Source organism: Lactuca virosa, chromosome 4 (assembly GCF_052849685.1).
Source record: "Lactuca virosa cultivar CGN04683 chromosome 4, Lactuca_virosa_CGN04683_v6, whole genome shotgun sequence".
Taxonomy (NCBI): Eukaryota; Viridiplantae; Streptophyta; class Magnoliopsida; order Asterales; family Asteraceae; genus Lactuca; species Lactuca virosa.
This window is the reverse complement of record NC_136429.1, coordinates 242199768-242211883: the sequence shown is the minus strand read 5'-3', so window position 1 is coordinate 242211883 and position 12116 is coordinate 242199768.

Here is a 12116-nt window from a genome sequence, read left to right as displayed (position 1 = left end):
GGTGCCTTGGCTATCGGATCCGCACCATGGACTAGGTCGATCCTGAACTCCACCTGTCGCTCCGGAGGTATCCCAGGCAACTCCTCGGGGAATACGTCCGCAAACTCTCGTACCACGGGCACATCGCCCACCGTCGCCTTACCCGCCTCCCGGGTATCCATAACATAGGCGACATAACCTGCGCAACCCTGCTGGAGGTAGCGCCTAACTCTCGCTGCCGAACATAAAGTTGGTCCTTGTTGTGGCCTCTCGCCCTGAATCACCAACTCTCCCCCACTTGGGGTCCTGATCCGCACCAACTGTTGCGCACAGTCAATCACTGCCCCATTGGGGCTCAGCCAATCCATACCGATAATAACCTTGTTCCCCCGCAAAGGTATGGGAACCAGATCTACCAGATAACGCTCCTCGAACAACCTCAAAACACAATCCCGGTAGACCTCTGACGCTCGTACCGACCGGTCGTCCGCAATCTCGACCTCTAGAGGGCAATCCAACATGCCCGAAGATTCCGGAAACTTCTTGCTAAGCACAAGAGAGACAAACGATCGGGTAGCACCCGAATCAAACAATACCTGAACTGGAATACCGTTCACATGGAACGATCCTAACCAGAGCGCATACATAACATATCATCATCACAGCAGCATATCATACAAGCATAAACAAGAAGTCATACCCGTCACCACATCAGGTGTAGCGCGTGCCTCCTCGGTTGTCAACTGAAATGCTCGGCTCCGCACCACTGGAGCCTCTGTCTTGGCCTTCCGGCCATCTGCAACCCGCGTTGTCGCTGAGACCGGCGCCACTGCTGACGCTGCTGCTGACGCTGCTGACAATCTCGGGCAGTTGGCCTTTTTATGGCCCCTCTGATTGCAATGGAAGCAAATCAGGTCTGTCATCTGTACCGCAGGAGTAGGGGTGGTACAATCTCTGCCAAAACGCCCAACCTTTCCGCACTTATAGCAGCCTGAACCCGGACCAGTGCGGCAAGCTCCCTCGTGTGACCGACCGCATTTCCCACAGTGGTCCCGTCCAGACTGGCCTTTCGGCCTACCATCGGATCCCTTGGGCTTCTTCCCCGAAGCCCCCGTCGTCAGCCCCTCCGCTACCTTCCTTTTCCGGATGTGCTCCAGATCAATCTCGCTCTCCCTAGCCCTGGCAATCATGGAATCCAGGGTAGGGCAAGCTGAGAAACTGACATGCTCCCGGATGTCAGCTCGTAACATATAATGGTAGCGGGTCCTCCTCATGTCCACATCACCCGCATACTGGGGCACCAACAATGCCCTCTCCCGGAACTTGGCGGTGATCTACGCCACAGTCTCCGTAGTCTGTCTCATGTCCAAGAAATCTCTAGCCAACTGCTGAAGCTCCACCGTAGGTGCGAACTCAGCCCTGAACCGGGTCACAAAATCTGACCAGGTCATAGCCTCAACAGTCGAGGCTCCCAGAGAGTCACCAACCGACTCCCACCAATCTCTGGCCCTGTCTCTCAAACATCCTGTTGCATACCTCACCTTCGACCCCTCGGGGCAGAAGCTAGTCAGCTGTGCAGACTCAATGTCTGCAATCCATCATACGGCAGCAATGGGGTCCTTCGCCCCATGGAAATCCGGCGCACCGCTCCCTTGGAAGTCCTTAAAGGACAGTGTGCGCGTACTCGTCTGGCTAGACGCCATATCACTCCTGAATGCCCGGAGGCGATCCTCCATCAGCTCAACAATCCCTTCCTTGATCAACCCGAAAATAACCGGGGTCGACTCAAGAATGCCTCTCGTGATCTCAGACGTGATGAACTCGTGCAGCCCATCATCAACCTGCTCGGATCCTGCACCCGAGCCTGATCCTGATCCTGATCTGGAACCTCCTGCTCCATGTCGCGTGGTCACCATGCTGGAAATACGCGCATAAATGTCAGGATCATACATACTCTCGAGAGGTCTAACACACTCTCCAAGGTTCCCGGTTCTGTCTCAACCTTCCTTGATCCGAGTACGGGTCCTCTGCTTTCAGTAGTACGGGCCCATACTACCTTCCACATCTACCCGTACTTTCATCAAGGATTGCTTCGACGTCACCAAGTCCCTTTTACCGATACCCTTTCCACTGACCTCATCCTAGGCTTTCCTAGGGCACTCTCCGACCTACCCTCCGCTATCAGATGCACTAGGAGTCCCCACCACTTCCCCCTAACTAACTTGTGGATACTGTTACATATCCGTTCCTTAGCTAGTTGAAGGTGGCCAGAACCCCCATAGCACAAAGCAAGCAGCATTCGAGCATTGGGTAACCAAATCAGGCATAACCTATACAAGCCATCCTACTGCTGACTAAACAGTCCTAGCATACAGCTCATACAACAGGCATATAAAGCATCCTTCCTAGATCCTTAGCCCTAACTAGCATGCAATTCTCAGAATCATATATCAGGCACATAAGGCATCCTCCTAGATCCTTAGTCGTATTCTAGCATGCAGTTTTCTGAATCAAAACCATATAGCATAACATATAAAGTATGGGTATCTTGGGGAAAACTTACTTGAGCCCGGCCAGTAGCATGCATCACACACTTCGTCTTTCGTAAAATCCTTTCATTTAGATTTTAGAAAACCATTTTCCTTGTAAAAACCTTTTAGCCCCTCAGTTTGAGTCCAGACACCCCCGAGGGTGTGTCCGAATCCCTCAAACCAGGGTTCTGATACCAACTTGTAACATCCCAATTTTCAGGTCAAAAAATTTCTTTTTAATTAACCAACACATAAAAACATTCATAAGAAAATACTGTGAAAACACATCATCTCATAAAACAATGTATCATGTCTGAAAAGCCAAGCCATAAAATAATAACATATCAGAGTACAATCCCAGAAAACTCCATGCGGAAATCATATGTGTGTGTGATGCGATGCTACGCCGCCGGCTCCTTCCCCTTAGACGAAGAGGTACCTAAAACCAAAACCGAAACCATAAGCACAAAGCTTAGTGAGTTCCCCCATCATACGACATACCATACAATATCATCGGTATCTCTCAACCGGTAATCATCATCGGTATCTTTCAACCGGTGACCAACATCGGTATCTTTCAACCGGTAATCGTCATCGGTATCTTTCAACCGGTAACCATCATCGGTATCTTTCAACCGGTAATCGTCATCGGTATCTTTCAACCGGTAACCATCATCGGTATATTTCAACCGGTAACCATCATCGGTATCTTTCAACCGGTAACCATCATCGGTATCTTTCAACCGGTAACTGTCATCGGTATCTTTCAACCGGTAACTAGGGACTATTCCAACCCCTACCACTAGCATACAACAGCAAGGTACAATCATACAGTCAGGTATATCTGGGTACTGACCTACCCCACGACCCTAAGGGCCACTGTCAGGGATCCTAATCCCTACTATACACGTAACATATCATGCAGATAATACTCGTGACCAAAGCACATAACCAAACCAAGATAATTATCACAAAGACAATCATCTTACAAATACTCCTCTTTGGTGGGCCGGCATTGTGGCCTTAGACCCACCCCTACTGGAAGGTAACTCACCTCAATGTCGTGCAGTGTTTGAATTATCCTCGGCGCACAAGTCGACTCCCTTCGACTCCTCGATCCCTACACGACGACCTTCAAGTCAACACACAGCCGGTACAACCCTAAACAGGGTCAGTCCAAGTCTAGTCAAAGTCAATTTCAAGTTGACCCGACTCGTCGAGTTGGGCCGTCAACTCGCCGAGTCCCTCACCCTTTACTCGTCCTTATCCATGACCCGACTCGTCAAGTTGGGCCATCAACTCGACGAGTTCCTCCCTCACATGAACATCGCATGAAACTCATCCGACTCGCCTAATTGATGAACAACTCGTCGAGTTCACCTTCATCTGATGAACAAGTTCTGTCCTCGACTCGCCGAGTTGATGAACAACTCGTCGAGTTCATCTTCATCCTTAAGAAGATTGCCTTGGACTCGCCGAGTCTGTTCTAGCACTCGTCGAGTCCCATGAACTCCAGGTCTAAAATCACGTCCAATACATTGGGTAACTCTTCCTGTCCGATTACAACCCTTCTAACACTCAACTGGGTTCCTTTGACTCTCAACAGATATGGGGCTCAAAGCCTCGGACTCGTCGAGTCCAAGAACGGACTCGCCGAGTCAGTCATGTCCACACTCTAAATCCTTGAATTCTGATGTACAACCTTTGATCAAAAGACAGATCCAAGCTTCTATAATCGATCTAGCACGTAAAGTTACAAACTTTACGTGCTTGCATGGGACTTTATGCTCAAAAAGACATAAAACAAGCTCTTAAGATACATGGGGCCTTTTATGGGTGCAAAAGCAATCCCCAACTGCCTTGTGACTCCTTTAATGACGTGATTCAGAAGCTATGACCCCCAACCATGTTTGCAATCATGGTTGGCCATCAAAAGTGGCTTATAAAAGCCCTAAATCTCCCCAAAAAGGGATCTAACAAATGAAAGAGCAAGGTTACAGCTTTTTACCTTCAATGAACTGTAGAAGGTGCACAAACTCGGGTTCCCTTGGTCTTTACTTGCTTCCTCAAGCCTTTCTCCTTCCTTCTTAAGACCACAAGCACCAAAATCCACCAACAAGGCTTAGATTGCTTCAATAATGGCTAGGGTTTCAATGAGAGGTGTTCTGGGAGCATAAGGGACGTTGTGGCCGTCATAACATTGTTTAAATAGAGTGCCAACCCTCGGATTAGGGTTTTTGTCCAGTCAGAGTCTACTCGTCGAGTCTGGGACCCGACTCGACGAGTCCATCACTTAAATCCCGCGCGTCATCCCGCTTCTACTCGGCGAGTTGGTCCTTCAACTCGCCGATTCCAAGGCCAAAAATGCAAAAATACTTAAATAAAAATACATTCCAAGAACCAGGTGCTACAAATCTCCCCCACTTATTTTAGACTTCGTCCTCGAAGTCTGCCGCTCGATCCTGGAACAGCTCTGGGTAATGCTCCATCATCTCATCCACCGGCTCCCAAGTCAATTACGAGCCCTTCCGGTGCTGCCGTTGCACCTTTACCAGCTCAACCCTCTTGTTACTCAGATCCTTCGACTTCCGGTCAAGGATTGCTACAGGTCGCTCAATGTAATTCAGGCTGTCATCGACCTGAATATCCTCTAAGGGTACTACTGCTGAGTCGTCCACCAGGCACTTCCGCAGCTGAGAGACGTGGAAAGTGTTGTGGATCTGACTGAGTTCGGCTGGCAGATCCAACCTATAAGCCACCTTGCCCACCCGGGCTATAACCCTGAAGGGTCCAATATACCTGGGACCCAACTTGCCCCGCTTCATGAATCGGATGACGCCCTTCCATGGCGACACCTTCAGGAGAACCATATCCCCGACCTGAAACTCCAGGTCCGATCGGCGCTTGTCGGCATAACTTTTCTGCCGACTCTGAGCGGTCTAAAGCCTGCTCCTGACCTGCTGGATCTGTTCGGTCGTCTTGAGCACCACATCGGTGCTCCCCATGACCCTCTGGCCAACCTCGCCCCAGCATATCGGGGTCCTACACTTCCTCCCGTACAACATCTCAAAGTGAGGTCGATCGATACTCGCATGATAGCTATTATTATACGAGAACTCCGCCAACAGAAGGTAGGTATCCCAGCTACCTCCGAAGTCTAAAACACATGCCCGCAGCATATCCTCTGGCGTCTGGATGGTCCGCTCGCTCTGACCATCCGTCCGAGGGTGAAAAGCGGTGCTGAAATGCAGACGAGTACCCAGCTCGTCATGAAACTTCTTCCAAAACCTGGAAGTGAACTGTACATCCCTGTCAGAAATCATTGAACTGGCACCCCGTGCCGCGACACCACCTCCCTGATATAGATGTCGGCCAACTTCTCGGCCGAGATACTCTCCGGAATCGGAATAAAATGAGCGCTCTTGGTCAATCGATCGACGATGACCCAAATCGAATCCACCCCTCGCGCGGTCCTGGGAAGCTTTGTGATAAAATCCATCGTAATATCCTCCCATTTCCACAACGGGATATCTAACGGCTGTATCTTGTCGTGTGGCCTCTGGTGCTCGGCCTTGACCTTCCTGCAGGTCAAGCACCGCTCCACGTACCATGCTACGTCCCGCTTCATGTAGGTCCACCAATAATGAGGACGGAGATCTCTATACATCTTCGTCGCTCCGGGATGGATAGAAAATCTGGATTTGTGTGCCTCCTCCATCAGGATCTGGCGCACGCCTCCATGATAATTGACCCACACCCTATGGTGAAGAGTCAATAACCCTCGGCTATCATAGTCGAAGGAGGAAACCTGCCCCACAATCCGCTCGCTCTTCCGATGTTCCTCCTTCATGGCCTCCTGTTGGGCCTCCCGAATCCGCTCCAACAGCGGAGTCACCACTGCCATCCTCAGACAGATATCCCTGATCGGCACTGCCTTGCAGCTAAGCGCGTCGGCCACCACATTGGCCTTCCCCGGGTGGTACAGGATCTCACAATCATAATCCTTTACCACATCAAGCCACCGACGCTACCTCATGTTCAGATTTAGCAGGTCCATGAGATACCTCAGGCTCTTATGGTCCGTGTAAATCATACAACGAACCCCATAGAGGTAATGATGCCAAATCTTGAGGGCGAACACAACAACCCCCTGCTCCAAATTGTGCGTCGGGTAGTTTGCCTCGTGAGGCTTCAGCTGCCTCGAAGCGTAAGCAATAACATGCCATCTCTGCATCAATACTGCGCCCAAGCCCGAGATGGACGCATCACCGTACACGACGAGATCCTCCATGCCCTCTGGCAGGGCTAAGATTGGCGCCTCGCACAATCTCTGCCTCAATGTCTCGAATGCAGCTTGCTGCTCAGGCCCCCAACAAAAAACCACGACCTTCCTCGTTAGCCTGGTCAGGGGTACGACTATCTTGGAGAAATCCTGGATGAATCTCCGATAGTAGCCGGCTAATCCTAGGAAACTCCGAATCTCAGGTGGAGACCTCGGAACCTCCCACCTCATCATGGCCTCCATTTTGGCCGGATCTACCGAAATCCCGTTCTGGTTGACAAGGTGCCCAAGAAACTGCACCTCGCGCAACCAGAACTCGCACTTGGAGAACTTTGCATACAAGCTCTCCCTCCTCAAAGTCTCCAGAACCTCTCGCAGATGCTCCTCATGCTGCTCTCGCGTCTTGGAGTGAACCAAGATATCATCGATAAACACTATCACAGACCAGTCTAACATCGGTCTACACACGCGGTTCATGAGATCCATGAACGCGGCAGGAGCGTTGGTGAGCCCGAAAGGCATCACCACGAACTCATAGTGGCCATAACGCATCCGAAACGCCGTCTTCTGCACATCCTCCTCTCTGACCCTCATCTAATGATACCCTGAACGCAAATCGATCTTGGAGAACCAAGATGCTCCCTGTAGCTGGTCAAAGAGGTCATCAATCCTCGGGAGTGGGTAACGGTTCTTCACCGTTACCTTATTCAGCTCCCTATAGTCTATACACATCTGATGCGACCCGTCCTTCTTCTTTACAAACAGAATCGGGGCTCCCCAGGGAGAACTACTCGGTCTAATGAATCCCTTATCTAACAGCTCCTGCAGCTGTGTAGACAACTCCTGCATCTCAGGAGGAGCCAACCGATACGGTGCCTTGGCTATCGGAGCCGCACCAGGGACTAGGTCGATCCTGAACTCCACCTGTCGCTCCGGAGGTATCCCAGGCAACTCCTCGGGGAATACGTCCGCAAACTCTCGTACCACGGGCACATCGCCCACCGTCGCCCTACCCGCCTCCCGGGTATCCATAACATAGGCGACATAACCTGCGCAACCCTGCTGGAGGTAGCGCCTAACTCTCGCTGCCGAACATAAAGTTGGTCCTTGCTGTGGCCTCTCGCCCTGAATCACCAGCTCTCCCCCACTTGGGGTCCTGATCCGCACCAACTGCTGCGCACAGTCAATCACTGCCCCATTGGGGCTCAGCCAATCCATACCGATAATAACCTTGTTCCCCCCGTAAAGGTATGGGAACCAGATCTACCAGATAACGCTCCTCGAACAGCCTCAAAACACAATCTCGGTAGACCTCTGATGCTCGTACCGACCGGTCGTCCGCAATCTCGACCTCTAGAGGGCAATCCAACATGCCCGAAGATTCCGGAAACTTCTTGCTAAGCGCAAGAGAGACAAACGATCGGGTAGCACCGGAATCAAACAATACCTGAACTGGCATACCGTTCACATGGAACGATCCTAACCAGAGCGCATGCATAACATATCATCATCACAGTAGCATATCATACAAGCATAAACAAGAAGTCATACCCGTCACCACATCAGGTGCAGCGCGTGCCTCCTCGGTTGTCAACTGAAATGCTCGGCTCCGCACCACTGGAGCCTCTGTCTTGGCCTTTCGGCCATCTGCAACCCGCGCTGTCGCTGAGACCGGCGCCACTGCTGGCGCCGCTGCTGACGCTGCTGACAATCTCGGGCAGTTGGCCTTTTTATGGCCCCTCTGATTGCAATGGAAGCAAATCAGGTCTTTCATCTGTACCGCAGGAGTAGGGGCGGTACAATCTCTGCGAAAATGCCCAACCTTGCCGCACTTATAGCAGCCTGAACCCGGCCCAGTGCGACAAGCTCCCTCGTGTGACCGACCGCATTTCCCATAGCGGTCCCACCCAGACTGGCCTTTCGGCCTACCATCGAATCCCTTGGGCTTCTTCCCCGAAGCCCCCGTCGTCAGCCCCTCCGCTGCCTTCCTTTTCTGGATGTGCTCCAGATCAATCTCCCTCTCCCTAGCCCTGGCAATCATGGAATCCAGGGTAGGGCAAGCTGAGAAACTAACATGCTCCCGGATGTCAGCTCGTAACATATAATGGCAGCGGGTCCTCCTCATGTCCTCATAACCCGCATACTGGGGCACCAACAATGCCCTCTCCCGGAACTTGGCGGTGATCTACGCCACAGTCTCCGTAGTCTGTCTCATGTCCAAGAAATCTCTAGCCAACTGCTGAAGCTCCACCGTAGGTGCGAACTCAGCCCTGAACTGGGTCACAAAATCTGACCAGGTCATAGCCTCAACAGTCGAGGCTCCCAGAGAGTCACCAACCGACTCCCACCAATCTCTGGCCCTGTCTCTCAAACATCCTGATGCATACCTCACCTTCGACCCCTCGGGGCAGAAGCTAGTCAGCTGTGCAGACTCAATGTCTGCAATCCATTATCTGGCAGCAATGGGGTCCTTCGCCCCATGGAAATCCGGCGCACCGCTCCCTTGGAAGTCCTTAAAGGACAGTGTGCGCGTACTCGTCTGGCTAGACGCCATATCACTCCTGAATGCCCGGAGGCGATCCTCCATCAGCTCAACAATCCCTTCCTTAATCGACCCGAAAATGACCGGGGTCGACTCAAGAATGCCTCTCGTGATCTCAGACGCGATGAACTCGCGCAGCCCGTCATCAACCTGCTCGGATCCTGCACCCGAACCCGATCCTGATCCTGATCCGGAACCTCCTGCTCCATGTCGCGTGGTCACCATGCTGGAAATACGCGCATAAATGTCAGGATCATACATACTCTCGAGAGGTCTAACACACTCTCCAAGGTTCCCGGTTCTGTCTCAACCTTCCTTGATCCGAGTACGGGTCCTCTGCTTTCAGTAGTACGGGCCCATACTACCTTCCACATCTACCCGTACTTTCATCAAGGCTTGCTTCGACTTCACCAAGTCCCTTTTACCGATACCCTTTCCACTGACCTCATCCTAGGCTTTCCTAGGGCACTCTCCGACCTACCCTCCGCTATCAGATGCACTAGGAGTCCCCACCACTTCCCCCTAACTAACTTGTGGATACTATTACATATCCGTTCCTTAGCTAGTTGAAGGTGGCCAGAACCCCCAAAACACAAAGGAAGCAGCATTCGAGCATTGGGCAACCAAATCAGGCATAACCTACACAAGCCATCCTACTGCTGACTAAACAGTCCTAGCATACAGCTCATACAAGAGGCATATAAAGCATCCTTACTAGATCCTTAGCCCTAACTAGCATGCAATTCTCAGAATCATATATCAGGCACATAAGGCATCCTTCTAGATCCTTAGTCGTATTCTAGCATGCAGTTTTCTGAATCAAAACCATATAGCATAACATATCAAGTGTGGGTATCTTGGGGAAAACTTACTTGAGCCCGGCCAGTAGCATGCATCACACACTTCGTCTTTCGTAAAATCCTTTCATTTAGATTTTAGAAAACCATTTTCCTTGTAAAAACCTTTTAGCCCCTCAGTTTGAGTCCAGACACCCCCGAGGGTGTGTCCGAATCCCTCAAACCAGGGTTCTGATACCAACTTGTAACATCCCAATTTTCAGGTCAAAAAATTTCTTTTTAATTAACCAACACATAAAAACATTCATAAGAAAATACTGTGAAAACACATCATCTCATAAAACAATGTATCATGTCTGAAAAGCCAAGCCATAAAATAATAACATATCAGAGTACAATCCCAGAAAACTCCATGCGGAAATCATATGTGTGTCTGATGCGATGCTACGCCGCCGGCTCCTTCCCCTTAGACGAAGAGGTACCTAAAACCAAAACCGAAACCGTAAGCACAAAGCTTAGTGAGTTACCCCATCATACCACATACCATACAATATCATCGGTATCTCTCAACCGATAATCATCATCGGTATCTTTCAACCGGTAACCAACATCGGTATCTTTCAACCGGTAATCGTCATCGGTATCTTTCAACCGGTAACCATCATCGGTATCTTTCAACCGGTAATCGTCATCGGTATCTTTCAACCGTTAACCATCATCGGTATCTTTCAACCGGTAACCATCATCGGTATCTTTCGACCGGTAACTGTCATCGGTATCTTTCAACCGGTAACTGTCATCGGTATCTTTCAACCGGTAACTGGGGACTATTCCACCCCCTACCACTAGCATACAACAGCAAGGTACAATCATACAGTCAGGCATATCCGGGTACTGACCTACCCCACGACCCTAAGGGCCGCTGTCAGGGATCCTAATCCCTACTATACACGTAACATATCATGCAGATAATACTCGTGACCAAAGCACATAACCAAACCAAGATAATTATCACAAAGACAATCACCTTACAAATACTCCTCTTTGGTGGGCCGGCATTGTGGCCTTAGACCCACCCCTACTGGAAGGTAACTCACCTCAATGTCGTGTAGTGTTTGAATTATCCTCGGCGCACAAGTCGATTCCCTTCGACTCCTCGATCCCTACACGACGACCTTCAAGTCAACACACAGCCAGTACAACCCTAAACAGGGTCAGTCAAAGTCAACTTCAAGTTGACCCGACTCGCCGAGTTGGGCCGTCAACTCGCCGAGTCCCTCACCCTTTACTCGTCCTTATCCATGACCCGACTCGTCGAGTTGGGCCGTCAACTCGACCATTTCCTCCCTCACATGAACATCGCATGAAACTCATCCGACTCGCCGAGTTGATGAACAACTCGTCGAGTTCACCTTCATCTGATGAACAAGTTTTGTCCTCGACTCGCCGAGTTGATGAACAACTCGTCGAGTTCATCTTCATCCTTAAGAAGATTGCCTTGGACTCGCCGAGTCTGTTCTAGCACTCGTCGAGTCCCATGAACTCCAGGTCTAAAATCATGTCCAATACATTGGGTAACTCTTCCTGTCCGATTACAATCCTTCTAACACTCAACTGGGTTCCTTTGACTCTCAACAGATATGGGGCTCAAAGCCTCGGACTCGTCGAGTCCAAGAACGGACTCGCCGAGTCAGTCATGTCCACACTCTAAATCCTTGAATTTTGATGTATAACCTTTGATCAAAAGATAGATCCAAGCTTCTATAATCGATCTAGCACGTAAAGTTACAAACTTTACGTGCTTGCATGAGACTTTATGCTCAAAAAGACATAAAACAAGCTCTTAAGATACATGGGGCCTTCCATGGGTGCAAAAGCAGTCCCCAACTGCCTTGTGACTCCTTTAATGACGTGATTCAGAAGCTCTAACCCCCAACCATGTTTGCAATCATGGTTGGCCATCAAAAGTGGCTTATAAAAGCCCT